The following is a 14,191-nucleotide window of genomic DNA, read 5'->3' as shown; positions in this document are numbered from 1 at the left end:
AATCTTTTTCGAACTGTTGAATGGTTTCGGCTGCCGAGACATGTTTCCTAAGATATGCCTTCGTTAATGCCCAAAATTCCTCAATTGGTTAAAGTGGTGGGCAATTTGGTGGATGTCTTTTGGGACGAAAGTGACATTTTTGGCAGTATACCATTCTACCGTAGATTTCGAGTAGTGGCAAGACGCAAGATCTGGCCAGAAGACAACAGGATTCCTGTGGCTTCGAATCATGGGTAGAAGTCGTTTTTGTAAACATTCCTTGATGTATATTTCGCTGTTCATTGAAGCAGTGGTGATGAAGGGTTTCGAAATCTTACCGCAGCTACAAATTGCTTGCCTGACCATAGCTTTCTTACCAAATTTTTCGACTTCAATCGATGTCTCGGACTGGTTTAACACTTGCCCTTCTCGCACCGTATAATATTGTGGTCCCAGCAAGGATTTGTAATCGAGTTTCACGTAGGTTTCGTCGTCCATGATTATGCAGTTCAAATTTCCAGCAAGAATCGTATTGTACAGCTTTCGAACCCTCGGCCTGATCGATGCTTCTTGTTTCGGACTACGTTTTGGTTGTTTCTGTTACTTATAGGTTCAAAGATTCAAACGTTCTTTAGCACGAAGAACATTTGACTTCGAAGTGTCCACTTTTTTTCCACATCCCGAACTGAAACCTCCTTCTTTTGCTCGAACGCCTTCAGTATACGTTTATCCAACTGAGGGTTAGCAGGACCTTTTTTTCGACCCGTTTTTGGTTTATCCTCAAAGGTGTTAAGCTTACCGAACTTCCTGATTGCATTTCGCACGGCTTTTTAACTTACTCCTTCCATTTTTGCTATCTTTCTCATCGTTCTGTGCATCATTTGAACACAATTTTTTGACGTTGTTCTGCTGAAAGTCCACGCATTTCGAAACAAACTAATGAAAACGAATAAACAACTGCACAAGTGGTTAGAGAAGAGTGTAAACAGGACGCACCCATAAGAATTGACAGATTCTGAACCATTGCAAAATGGCAGCGGTTTTTGGTTGCGTCCATACTTTCTGGGACAGTCTTTAATGTTTCACAAATGTGAGCTTGGACTCTACGATTCCGCCTGAATCACGAACAATTTTACATTTTTCTACCATTTGATTTCCTAAATACATGTCCATATGTTGGGTTTTGTTTTTCCTACTGAAAGTTATTGAGTTACATTTTTTTAACATTATGTTGGAATAGAATTTCTGAAATATTACAGCGTCGATGGTTCTTCTAATTTCCATGAAGAGTTTCATGTCGTCTGCATATATAAGCACATTTATATTTTTGAGCATGAAGGAAATGTCGTTCATATGTGAAATGAACGAGAAGAGGCCCTAGGTGAGTGCCCTGAGGTACGCCAGGATGCAAACTACTTGTAGTCCAGAGGCTGTTCTATTCCATGCAAAGTAAACAGAGCAGAAAATATGACTTTTATCCGATATTGAGGTTTTGGCTCATACACGTTCAAATTCTTCATGTTTAGGAGTAATAATTTCTGCAGAAGTAAAAGTTAATGATTATGAGGACATCAACTCCAGATTTTTTCTGACTAAGAGATTTATTTCAAAATACTTCTTCGCTTGTGACACTATCATTCCCGTTACTTTCAGTTCCTAGGATTACAGGTTTTTAAAATCTGGATTTTTCATGCGGTTGATATTTTGGCAATAAATCAAAATTTTAGTCGCATTTTGTCTAGGAGACGAAGGAGTATCTGGACATGAATTTTGATCTGAGTACTGGATCTGAATTCTCGAAATGGCTACTGTAACTAACTGAAGTGATTTTACGCATTCAACATTGTTTAACATCGAAAAGATTTAATTAGCACATTGAAGAGATTTGATCAAGGACCAATAAATCGATCAGAATGTACTGACATTTTCCTCCCTAAAAATAAGCAAGCCGGTACTGAAATAAACAATAAACCCACCGAGGGGACAGTTTTGTCGATTTGCTGTATGCAGTTCACTTTACGCCTGAAAATGCCTTCAACCATGTTTTGCATCGCAGAAGTGAAAATAGCCGGCTCTTTTTTGGACCAACACTTCGATGCCAAAAACTATGATTACGATACTTCATGTTACACTGAGATTTTTTTTACGTCGAGGATACGTGCCACAAAAAAAACCGCGCAAAAAATATAAATAAAACTGCGTAAATCTCGCAAAACTATAAATTTTTTTTGTTGCTGCCAAATGTCTTAAAAAATGTCTGAAACATCGAGATCTGGTGTTATCTCAACAAACATTTCGATAGTCCCACGACAAAAGGGCCTAACAGGAGAATGAGAGCCTCTCTTCTTTGTTTACTTTCTCTATTAATTATTACGGAGCCATTACTGAAATTTCTCCAGTTTCCAATATGATTCGAAAGCTTGTGGTTTTACTTTGAAAGTTTGGCGAAGAGTGAGGCATCAAATATAAAATTGGTTCGGTAAATCGTGAAAGAAAACGTAAGTAAACAGATACTGTCATTTGCAGTTAGGTGCTTTTGTCGTTGGACTGTCGATTTATTTGAGAAAAATTTACTTTGAGATTTAGAAAAACGTTTTTCGACCTACCTACTACCTTTGTTTTTGGCGGTGGTCTTGCAAACCAGTTGTCGTATGTTCGAGCCCCGAACTGGAAGGATTCGTAGTGTCAGTAGAATCGTAGCACTAGCCATGCAATGGTTCTGTACACTCTGAATCGGCTGCGAAGTCTGTTGAAACAGAAGGTCAAATTCCACCACAGGAATGTAATACCAAGGCTTTTTACTACCTTTGACCGTGTCAGCTTCACTTTCAGGAAAATGGCACGAAGCTAAATCCAACCCAAAATTGGAACTTCTTCATTGTGCTGCATCAGGCAAATCAGGTAAATTACATTGCTGGGGGCATTCAGTCTGGTGAATTTCACATAGGATGGGAGCGCATTTTTTCGAAAATTTTATGTCACTTTCCACAGACGCAGAAAGCCTGCCAAATAAGATAGTTTTACGCTAATTCGAACTTTTTCGTGATTTCCATCACGGATATTATAGATATAACAAATTTACGTAGAATATCGATAGCATGATACAAGAATTCGAAATTGTACCTTAGATTGTTTCTGGCTGGACACAAGAAGAATAGAAGTTGTTTCTTCGATTTTGAAATATATTTTTTTATATTTCTATCGTGTTGTTTTAGTTCAAACCTTTCCACTAACTGCTAGCAAACTATTAAACGTCTTATCAGTTTTCGTTGGAGACATTCAGGTTGTATCACTTCGGTGCAAAGTGTCAGTATTTGGATGGAATAAACTTACCAAATTTATTATCTCTATTTTCCAAAAATATCAAAATCAACCGAGTTTAATTTTCATGTTAAGACCCAACGAATACCAGAATTTTTTTTTAACAAATGAAAGAATCTCATCTTGAATGTAAGGAATAAAATAATCCCAATTTCCAAACAAAAACACAAGTACGTTAGATGCCGGATTTAAATTAATTTTTAATATTCGTTTCCAGACTTCAACTTTCCGAAACAAGTTGAAATGCTAAGTCCTTTGTTTTCCAAAATTTCCATACACATATCCAACTCCACACCGGGGAACAACAGAACGGATCAGAATTATTCGGTCTGTACGATCAACATTCAATTGGCCACCCGTTCCTCCACCGAAAATCTACCGAAACTTCCAAAAACCCAGAAACCACCATCAAATCGATTCGTCCAACATGAGACCGACCAGTGTGTGTAAGCATTTCGCTACTCCTCCCGGCCGGTCACCCCGGGCACCCACAGATGGATACCAATTTTCTGGCTCTAGAGTGGTGTAAAACTGAATGGCAACTTTGGACCCGTTCATCGCGTCTCGCTCTCGTACACGGGTGCGGGCAGCAAACGGCAAGGCATGGCAAAGCACGACCTACCTATAGCGGTTCTCCCTCTCGCTTTGGTGCACACGTTTTGGGCTGCTAGCACGAGTACAGTGTACCCATCCGCCGGAATACGCATGTCTCGGCGAATGTCTTTGTTTTCACAGGAACAGGAAAATATCGAACCTCTCCGGAAAATTTCTTCCCATTGCCCCGAATTTTTTTCTGCGGACCACTTCCGGGTGGTTGCTAAGGTACCCCAAGGTAGACGGAATAGGGATTTCGAAGATATTTTTTCGAGCTGGACCGATGCCAGGCCTTCGGACAATCCGCACACCAAACGGTGAGCGAAATGTTCTCATCTACGGCAGCCGCCGATAGATCGCACCGGCAAAAAAAAGGAAAGTGCAGGTCATCCACACAAAGAGAAAGGACAATCACTCTTCCTCAAGGAAGAGCTTTCACTTTTCTTCCTGTAGAAAGGAAGAACTCTCTGTTTCGGGACGATAACCGAAGTGATGTTGCAGTAGGAAATAAATTTTAATTACCTGTGCTTGAAACCGAACATTTCCTGTAGTTGTCGTTTCTGCAGCCGCAAGATCTTCAATCTCATCACTCGATCCCGAACGGGTGGAGGCCTTGAAATTTTCAACTCCACCGCTTTCGGGCACTTCCAGCTTAAATTGTTGCCAAGTTCGGGCACCGTTTCACTTCGCGAAATGTGTTCCGCACTGCACAACCATTACTCTCGTCATTAGTGGTATAAAATCTGACCACAGAAAGAAAATTTAATGTCGACCGATCGGAAAATCTTTGCATCCACTTTGTTACCTAGGTAAGTATAGGTATATCGCGACCCGTCCGCAGAGGAAAAACTCGACACTGGCTCTGATGTTCGCTACTGGCGTAGTAAAGTAATTCTGCTTGGCTCTGCTAAATCTCGCTCATACAACGTTTTGCGACAGTGTGAATTGGTAAACACACACACACACACCACATACCAGTGCATGCACAACGCGATTTGACACTGGCAGAACTGTCAAGTGAGCGAACATCAATGAACGCGAGCCGTGTCTAGTGGGTGGTGAATCTGTTTCACACGTCGCAATGGTGAGCAGTGAGTCTCATCGTTTATTCACTTACTTCCTTCAAAGTGTATGGGTATGTGAATGTCGACTAGTTCGTGTTTATACGAACATTTCTCTTGTGAAGTGAAAGCAGAGATGCCATTTCTACAGATTTACCTACATTATACAGATTTTTCTATGCGCATACAGATTTTATACAAAATACACAGGTGGCATTACATCTGTCGTCGGGTGATTGTACCAATAGTCATCTCATCACTGGAGCCGTCATGTTGTGTTGCCGATTACTCGATTTTCAATCAACGAATCGTGATAAAATCGCATATCAGCTGTTTTTCAAAGGGCGAATCGTACAAAAGTAAACAATCTCAGTAATACAAAGAACTATAAAGGGCGAAACTGTCATCAGGGTGGCAAGTGAATTGCCGATTTCAATTTACCGGTTTTTTCCCGGTTTTCCCGCTGTGCGAGACGAAAAATTCCCGGTTTTAGAACAGGCTCAAATCGCCTATGTTCAGTATTTTTTTTATATTTCTAAAAAAATCCCATATCGAAAAGAACATCGGGAGATAAAAAATAAAGTATTTTTTGGGTATCCCGATTTAGAAATAGAAAATATTCATTATGCCAAGTGCACATAACAATGGAAAGAAGTCATTCTTGGCTTTCTCATATAGAAAAGTTATACAATCACTGCGAAAACCGATTTTGGAACCAAGGCCCGAAGGGCTGAGTGTCATATATCATTCGAATCAGTTCGTAAAGATCGGAAATTGTGTATGTATGAATGTATGTAACGTTTTAGAGCGATCAATGTTCTCAGAGATGGCCGAACCGATTTTCTTGTGATCCCATACGAATTTCATCCGGATACGACTTCCGGTTGTGAACAGGGTGAACAGATGGAGATCTGCAGAGTGAAAATATAAGCTCTAATCTTGATTAGAAACCGTTTCTTCGGTTCGACAGCTGTTTTGTTAATTACGCTCCCAGCATTCAATATAGCATTATCAACGAAACGCTGAGCCACAAGACTTTCAAAAGGTTTTTGTTTAAGTATGAGGCGTTTTATAGGTTGCCAGAAATACCATCAGTCATTTGAAAGCCAAATAATTAAGAATAAAATTTAAAGCCTTATAATTAAAATTGTTATTTTCCAAACTATTTAATTTTTTGTAAGACTACTACTAAATAAGTCTTATTAAGGCTATCTGGAAAATCATTAGTTCTCAAGACTCTTAGGATTCAAACTAGGAGTGTATTATCGATATGGGCAAAACCGTTCTTTACAAAGAATCGCTCAATACCTCATAGTTCTATTGAACCGTTCTTCGTTCTTCTTTTTTGATATATCATTTATTTTATCCAGGTTATAAGCTTTTTGGTTTCGCTCTCCTAAAACTTTGTTTGTTTTTTTCGAAAATAATATGAGAGCTAGAGATTACAGATTCAATAATAGTGAGTTCTTTTTGCATGTATTCCTACCAACAATCATTCTCTTTTTATACGTTATCAAAGGTAACTAACTTGTATACATCCTTTAAGATTTTTTGTCGTGAATACGACTTACTTTACTATGGGGCGCCTTTTCAAAATTAGCCATATGGTAGAATGGGCAGAACTTAATCGTGAATATCTCGACTTGTATTAATGGCAGCAACATAATTCTTTCACCATTTCATCAAAAATATGATCAGGAATATGGGATAATATTTTGAACAGTGTGAGATAACCACAAACAACTCAAAAATAAGGTTTTCTGACAATTTTAAAATAACACGGAAAACTCTTTACTTTTGCTTGGGTTTTTCGCGCAAGGACGACGCTTTTTAGGTAGTCAGGGACATATCTTCAACTGAACGTTATAAAAGGCAAACCGTGGTCGAAAATCGATCATTTCTTCTAGTGCGTTGGATGAAAGCAGACGTCGGGGCGAGAAGACGGATTCAAACAGCGGCTTCGGAGTGCGCACCTTCTGCGTGATTAAAAACCTCAAACGCTCAGGTCGTAGTTCTCATTTGCGTTCCGGTCATCAAGGTGAGAAGACGCATTAAACCAGTTTCGCATCATTTGGCACTTCGAGCGGATATCTTGCGGGTTGTACACAAAGCTAGTTTCAACTCAAACAAAAGCGATTGCATCACGCAACATAGCTTCTGGTCGTTTGCATTGGAGAGAAAGAAAACGAAAAGTGGACAATATAAAATCAGCCGTTCTAATGGCTCTAAATGTTATCTAAAGAACTATTAAGATTACTTCTTTGCCAATCGAAGGTTCATCAGTTTAGTGGAAATTCAAAATATTGGTTTGCTTCGTGCACTTTTCGCTTCGAGAAAAATGTTCCGAACTGTGCTAAATATCGTAGAGAGGTCCTTCTAAAAGGCAGAAATAAATCCTATGCAGCATCTTGATAGATTCTTTTAATGAAATATGCAAATCCGAAATGAGATAATCGATGTCAAAAGTTTCACAATTCACACAATCGATCAGCTATCAATTCGAATTCGAAAGTATAAAGAAATCGTGTCAGTTTTATTCGTATTCACGACATCCAGTTATGTCTCTGACATTACACACCGGTCCTTTTTTCATTTCTATATAGAGAACTCTCATTATTGAATAATCAATTCAAATTTACTCACTCTTCGAGGAGAAATAACTCGTTGAAATGTTCGTGAACGGATTGCCCATTTCTAGAATTTTGGCGAAACAGAACAAAATCCTACTAAAATTCCTGAAATGGACTCTTTTCGCTCTGGAAAAACAACAACAATCTGTGCCTCTAGTGACTGAGATGATCTAAGTTTGATTCTTCGTCGACATCAACACCCGCATTCTTGTGATTGTAATTAAACATTAAACATTCACTGAACAAATCAAACCATCTTCTAAACCTTTCTAAGGTTTCTCACAAACTCTCAGAAACCAATTTCAGCTCTCAAAAAGAAGGAAACCAAATACTCATTGGAAACGGTGGTCAAGGTCAAAGTCGACAGCTTTTTAAATTTTGTGAATCCTATTGAAATCAATACCAAGATTACAACACAAGTATTGTAAACATGTTACCTGATATTTCTATTGCAATCATATTATGCAAAATTAGGCTGTGAACCATTTCGTGGTTAATTTTAACTTTTGGTTGAAATCTGACACTCGAGTGGTTAATTAGATGTTGTCAAAAATAGAGCTACTCGAGAGCATGGTTATTTTTGACAGAACAATGGTTATTTTCCGACACTGAAAAAAATCTTACAATGCCAATTCTAACATTAATTCATTAGTTGAAATTATTTCCAGTGGAAAATAAACCCAACTAACTTTCCGTTCGTCAAATTTTGAAATGGGCCGCAGTTTTAGCGAAATTTAACTACTGGACACAAAATAACCACTCAAGTGTCAGATTTCAACCAAAAGTTAAAATTAACCGCGAAATGGTTGTCTTATTCTGAAATTTAACATAAATCCAGCAAAGCATCATCTCACCTAAACACAAAATGGAGTATTGCCTTCAACTTTTCATTTTATTAGACAGGAAATTATGATTTACTTCGATTAGGGCTAGTAAATTTTTTCCCGGATTTGCACTAAAATTCCCGACTTTTTCCCGATTTTCCCGGTCACTTGCCAACCTGTGTTTATATAAGTTTCGCCCTCCGTGTTCCATGCCAACAAACAGGGCAATACTTCAATTGCTAGTAAGGAAGGGCGAAACAATTTATTTTCTATATTTTAGATCGTTTCCGAACCTTTTACTACTGGAAATAGTAAGTGAGACTATAAAATTACTCGCAGATTTGTTTTAATCGCGGAAACCAGTCAATTGCACAAGGTCGTAACTTCATAATTAACACAGGAAGCACAAAAGTAAACAAATCGAAAAAGGGCGAAACTCTATGTTGATTTATACAGTGGATATAGAAGGAGTGGTAAAATTTGCATACCTTTTAGCGGCCCTTACACGATCATTAAAAGTGTCATTACTAAAAAGGAATGGCACTTTTAATGATCGTGTAAGGTCTACGAGTTCAGTAATGATGGAATTGTGGATTTTCCATCATTACCAACATTATTTCTTCTTCTTATTTTTTGTGTGGAAGTGATGAATATCTTTAGAACTATACGCGAAAAAATGACAAAGTGTAGATTTAAATTGTTAATATTTCATTAACCTTAACGTTTCAATGGCAAATCAAATTTATTTTCAGCTAAACGAAAATAAAAATATTGCTATTGCTGGAGTAGTTACAAATACTCATCATTAATAATGAACGTGTAATGCTAAAAAGTAATGATGTACAGTAATGCAGTAATGACGAGCGTTTGAGCAGAAGTGTCATTACTTAGTAATGACACTTTTAATGATCGTGTAAGGGCCACTTTTGAATATAAACCAACAATTCATCGACTAATCAAAAATTGATCTAAGGATTTAAGATAATTTCAAAATAGGACTTGAAACCAAAGTCGATGTTTTTCTTGTCAATGTTAGAATCGCCCTTCCTTGAAAAACAGCTGATATAAGTCTTCGCTTCGGCTCAAAGAAGCAATAGCGCAGAAAAAGTTGTGCGATACTGCTGTTATAGTGACGCAAAAACTCGAAGCTATATCTATTTTGGTCTAACATGCAAAAAAATGGAGCACGTTTAAATAACAAAACAGTTAATCGAATTTTGAATTTATTTATAAAGATTTGTAGCTACAATATGATTGTTTTAAACTAATATGTCCCTTCAACATTAACACTATTCTCTGTTTGATTTGAATCAAAATTTTGGTCCAGTCAAATGACAAAAAATATTTGTTTCGGTTAATTTCATTATTTCATTTATTATGTATAGTAAGCGTACGTATTGATAATTGAACACATGCAAATTGCATAACACATTTTCTTTACAAAAAATATTTGATGCAGAGATCTTGACCGAACAGATGAGGAACCGAATCATTGGATACTAATTAAAATACCAGGGCATGATTGTGGTACGTGAATAATGTCGATCGTTTCACGATAAAAAAGATGAATGTCTTGAAGATTGCAACATCAATCAAAAGCTTGGTTTTTAAGGATTTGAAAAGAAATATAAATCGAATTAAAGTGGAATCAAAACTCACCTTGCAACTTAGTTTAAAAGCAATCCTTTTATTCATAAAAGCAAACAACAATGTACGAATTTCACTGATAAAAGTGTTAGTTGAAATAACTAATTTAAGTTCATTTATTTTAACTAAGTTTGTAAATTTAAAGCGCTACAATTATTAAACTAAACTAGAGTTCGTTCATTTAGAACTAACTCTCCAAATTGAATTTATTGTGAAATTGTTCACCAAGAAATTGGCAGGACGCACAAGTAAAACATGTTGATCCAAATATTGATTAAAACTTATCCATTGAGAAAAATTAACTATGTTTTGTAGTTTCAAGCAGCAATATTTGCTATATCAAACCAGGATTTCTATAGTTACTTATTTTAGTTTTATTTGGTACCACATGAAATTTAGCTAGTTGAGAAGAATGGTAAAGCTCCCTCCGGAAAATGCCTTCTCCGCAACACCGGTGCATGCGAAAGCACCATTCCGTGAGTAATTCTTTTCATCAATTTTTTTAAATAATTGCTGGCCCGCAAACTTTTCAAGGGATTTCGATGTTTATTGTATTTTTCGATTTTTCCTAGGACTTCCAAAGAGCAAATATTCAATTTCATATGTGATATAACAATATTATGGAAATAAAAATATGCTCATAACTTTTATTCGATAAGTTTTATTTTGTTGTATTATCAGTGAAATACAAATATTTGATTTAAATATGTTCATTTGAAATTTTTGTTGAAAAAGATATCTCATTTAACATACTTTTTTTTAATTTCTTTCGGCCAATGATGAAATAGAACCGAAATAATAATATTCAAATAGGAAATTAGGTCATTTATCGAAACATTTTACAGTTTAAAATAAATTTAATTATTAAACATTTAAAGACGGATGCTTTCAACTTTGTGAGTTTTTTGCGATAACGGTCAATCAGCCAACCGTATACAACTACTTTTAAAAGTAATTACAAGCAAACTATGACCAGAAGGTCAGCAAAATGTTAGAACTGTTAACACCAGACGTAAGCCATTGTTTATCTTATTTTCTATATCGTTTATTTATCCGGCTTTAACCTAGTTGCGGTCGTTCACCGGGTCGCAGAATTCTTTTATCTCTGTTAGTCATAGAAGCTAATAGAGTACCGAATTCTACGGAATTACTATTTAAATTGAGTGTTGATTTGTGGTTTATTAGCCTATATCACTACGAGACACCTTCAGTCGACTTACCTTACTGTTTCAACGCAAACTTAAAAACTATTTTGCGTTTTTTATTCACCAAAGAATCTGGCCGCACTGTACGTACTTTCGTACCAGAATGGAATCTCTGGTATGGCAATCACGTTGCTCATCGAACACAAACCAACGAAACTCACTGAATTATAATCACACTCACATTAACTGGTGGTGGTGCAGAACTCATGCGAGCAAAGAACACAACACAATCACAGAACGGAAGAAGAATGCTCACAGCTTACAGAAATACCGACATCCACCGGACAGTGGAAAAGGAAGAAAGAACGAAGAAACGTAATCTGACGGAAATTTTATACGCACATCCGAAGCAACGGGCAACCCCGGCTGTAAATACTAGCGGTTTCACTTGAAAATCAATTAGCTGGCAGTTTTCACACTAGTATCCATCTGAAATTCTCGCACTTTTTTCCGATTCTGACAACCACAGGAATTCAACCACACGGATAACAACTTTTTGCTTGGCACTACGCAACGTACCGACCGAAGAAGACGAAGATCTGCTTTAATCGGTCACTCTCTGCTGTACTGAGTTCCTCACCGCAAAAATGAATGGGGAACTCTTTCGTCAATGATTCCAATTGGAACATTGACATAACAATGAAATGCAGGGGCGCTGCTCGTTTAGAGATGATATCATCAAAAGCTCTCAAAGCGGTAGGAAACATTTTAAATTTCTTGATGTTCTTAACGATTTTTCTAAATAAAACAGGCAAATTTATTTAAAACCCCTTACCAAAAGTGGAAAACAAGCTTTTAACACTGAGATGGTAATGTCGATTTTATTTGATTGTGCGAAAACTGTGGTTTATTTAGAAGAAAGCATTTTACTTGGTTCAATGCCATTTTCGAAATGCCTGGCATAATAAATAAAATATTCAATCAATAATTATATTTCAAACAAGTTCGAAAAGAAAATTCTCATCTAAAATGAATCCAAAATGATCTAGAAAGAAATCGAGAAAAACGATTGGTTTCGGCTGATTTATTACTGAAATCAACTAACTTTTTATTACATGTCAACAACAGTTGAGTTGATGTTATTGGCAATGTATCAGTTGACTCAATTAGGCTTTATATCAAGAAAAAAATGGTTAATTTTATCTGTGATCTTAAATTTATTGTTTGAATGAACCGTATCAGTTTATTTCTTATAAACTAGAGAATTTTTCTGTCGTGAATAATGCTTTGAAAAAAAAAAATTTATCTGCTTGTTTCGTTTTCTTTGGGGATTTTAAACAATTCAAAAGTATGTATGAATAATATTTGATGCAGGATCTCTATCTCGATCGAATAGTTGGAGCACCGCATTATTTGAAATAATAAAAATTAATATACCAGGGCTTGATTGTGGTATGTGAATAATTCGATCGTCCCACGACACAAGAGCCTAACTACTGTTGAAAGCATTTGACAATTTGAATATAGATATAAATAGAAATAAAAGTATTTTAAAACTATCCTTCGAAATTAGCGTAAGTTGAAATAACTAATTTAAACTTCATTTAGGGGTTAGCCTATGTTTGTGCTTAGGGCAACCGTTTTTACTGTTCTTTACGTTTCGTCTTAGACTCGTCAGTGCAGAAATTGACAGAGAGAGCTTATGAAACGATCTTCGAGAAAAGTTAGAGACATTACTTTCATTTTCCAACACATATCACGTTGTTTCCGGAACCGTAAGATAAAACCGGATAAAATTCAGGTACTTTGTATGGGATCATAATAACCTTCGTTTGAATCTTTGTTTGATTTGGAAAATCAGTTCCTACTACCACTTCGAGAATCTCTACGAACTGATTTGAATGGAATATGAAAGTCGGCCTTCCGGATTCCAATTAAAAAGTTTATTTTCTTAGTGATTGCATAACCTTTTATTATGAGAAAGACTAAAATAATTGCTATTCTCAGCACATTTATTTTTCGCCCCCGCTTCAGTCGCTCATAGCAGTTTTCGATCGTTTAATTTTAGCAGTGCCTAGGTGTATGCGTCCCGGGTTGGCGGTTCAATGCATGGGACGCTGGTCTTACAAGCCAGTTGTCGTATGTTCGAGCCCCGACCTGGAAGGATTCTTAGTATCAGTAGGATCCATAGTACTAGCCATGCAATGAGATTCTGTACACTAAGAGTCGGGTGCGAAGTCTGTTAAAACAGAAAGGGCAAATTCTTTGCTTTGCCTAGGTGGAAAAAAATAGAGCAAATTAAATCGCTCAAAACAAAATTCAAAGATCTTCTTACACATTTTGTGACAGCACAGAACTTTGTTTCTGCATTTCTGGCGTTTTTGTGATAACGGCCAATAAGTCACCAATCAACATTCACTTGGAAGAGGAATTCCGAAAGACTCGGTACTCATTGAGTGTAAATCATAATAGTAAACGATATATTTAAAAGTTTTTTCTGAACATTCAGGGGCCCAAACTTAAACATAATTAATTTTGTCTTATGTTAAAACTAATACTCAATTTATCATAGCTCGCCTATAATTGCTTTGTAAAGTGAATGTTTAAAGGTGGCTTATTGGCCGTTATCACAAAAAACGCGTGATTTTGAAACACAATCTTCTTCGAATGCATGATGCGACAGTTGTGTCCACCGGTGTGATACTTCATAAAACCCATTTATACACGGAAAATAAAAACTACCTATTATTTGACTTCTTTTTACTTAATTTTAAGTTCTTTTGAATCCTTTCTTTCATTCTGCCCTTCCATTGTTGTCAAAATACAAAGAGCAAAACTATCCAACAGCGAGAGTTTCGTTCAATAAGCTAAAATTAAGTAAACCGTATAAACCTGAAACGACTCAACTGTAGAGTAAATAAAACTCATCTATGAGTATTTTTTGCACGTCCCTTACGGAAACCACCTAGAGCCACTTTACCTAAAAGTTA

At 36.6% G+C, this 14,191-nt stretch overlaps 1 protein-coding gene across 3 annotated transcripts in view; it reads right to left on the bottom strand.

Annotated features, from left to right (window-relative positions):
- LOC131430452 (GATA zinc finger domain-containing protein 7) overlaps positions 1–11,806 on the bottom strand; it is a 242,298-nt gene extending 230,492 nt beyond the window's left edge. Inside the window, exon 1 of one of the 3 annotated variants that reach the window (XM_058595463.1) lies at positions 11,277–11,806. The gene's annotated coding sequence lies outside the window, so the exon portion shown is untranslated. Of the gene's footprint in view, positions 1–4,416; positions 4,829–11,276 lie in introns of those variants that run through there. The other 2 variants (XM_058595462.1, XM_058595464.1) reach the window with 2 other exon arrangements.
- Between the last annotated feature and the right edge of the window lie 2,385 nt (positions 11,807–14,191).

The sequence above is a fragment of the Malaya genurostris genome, chromosome 2 (genome assembly GCF_030247185.1).
Source record: "Malaya genurostris strain Urasoe2022 chromosome 2, Malgen_1.1, whole genome shotgun sequence".
Taxonomy (NCBI): Eukaryota; Metazoa; Arthropoda; class Insecta; order Diptera; family Culicidae; genus Malaya; species Malaya genurostris.
This window is presented reverse-complemented; position numbering and strand designations above follow the sequence as displayed.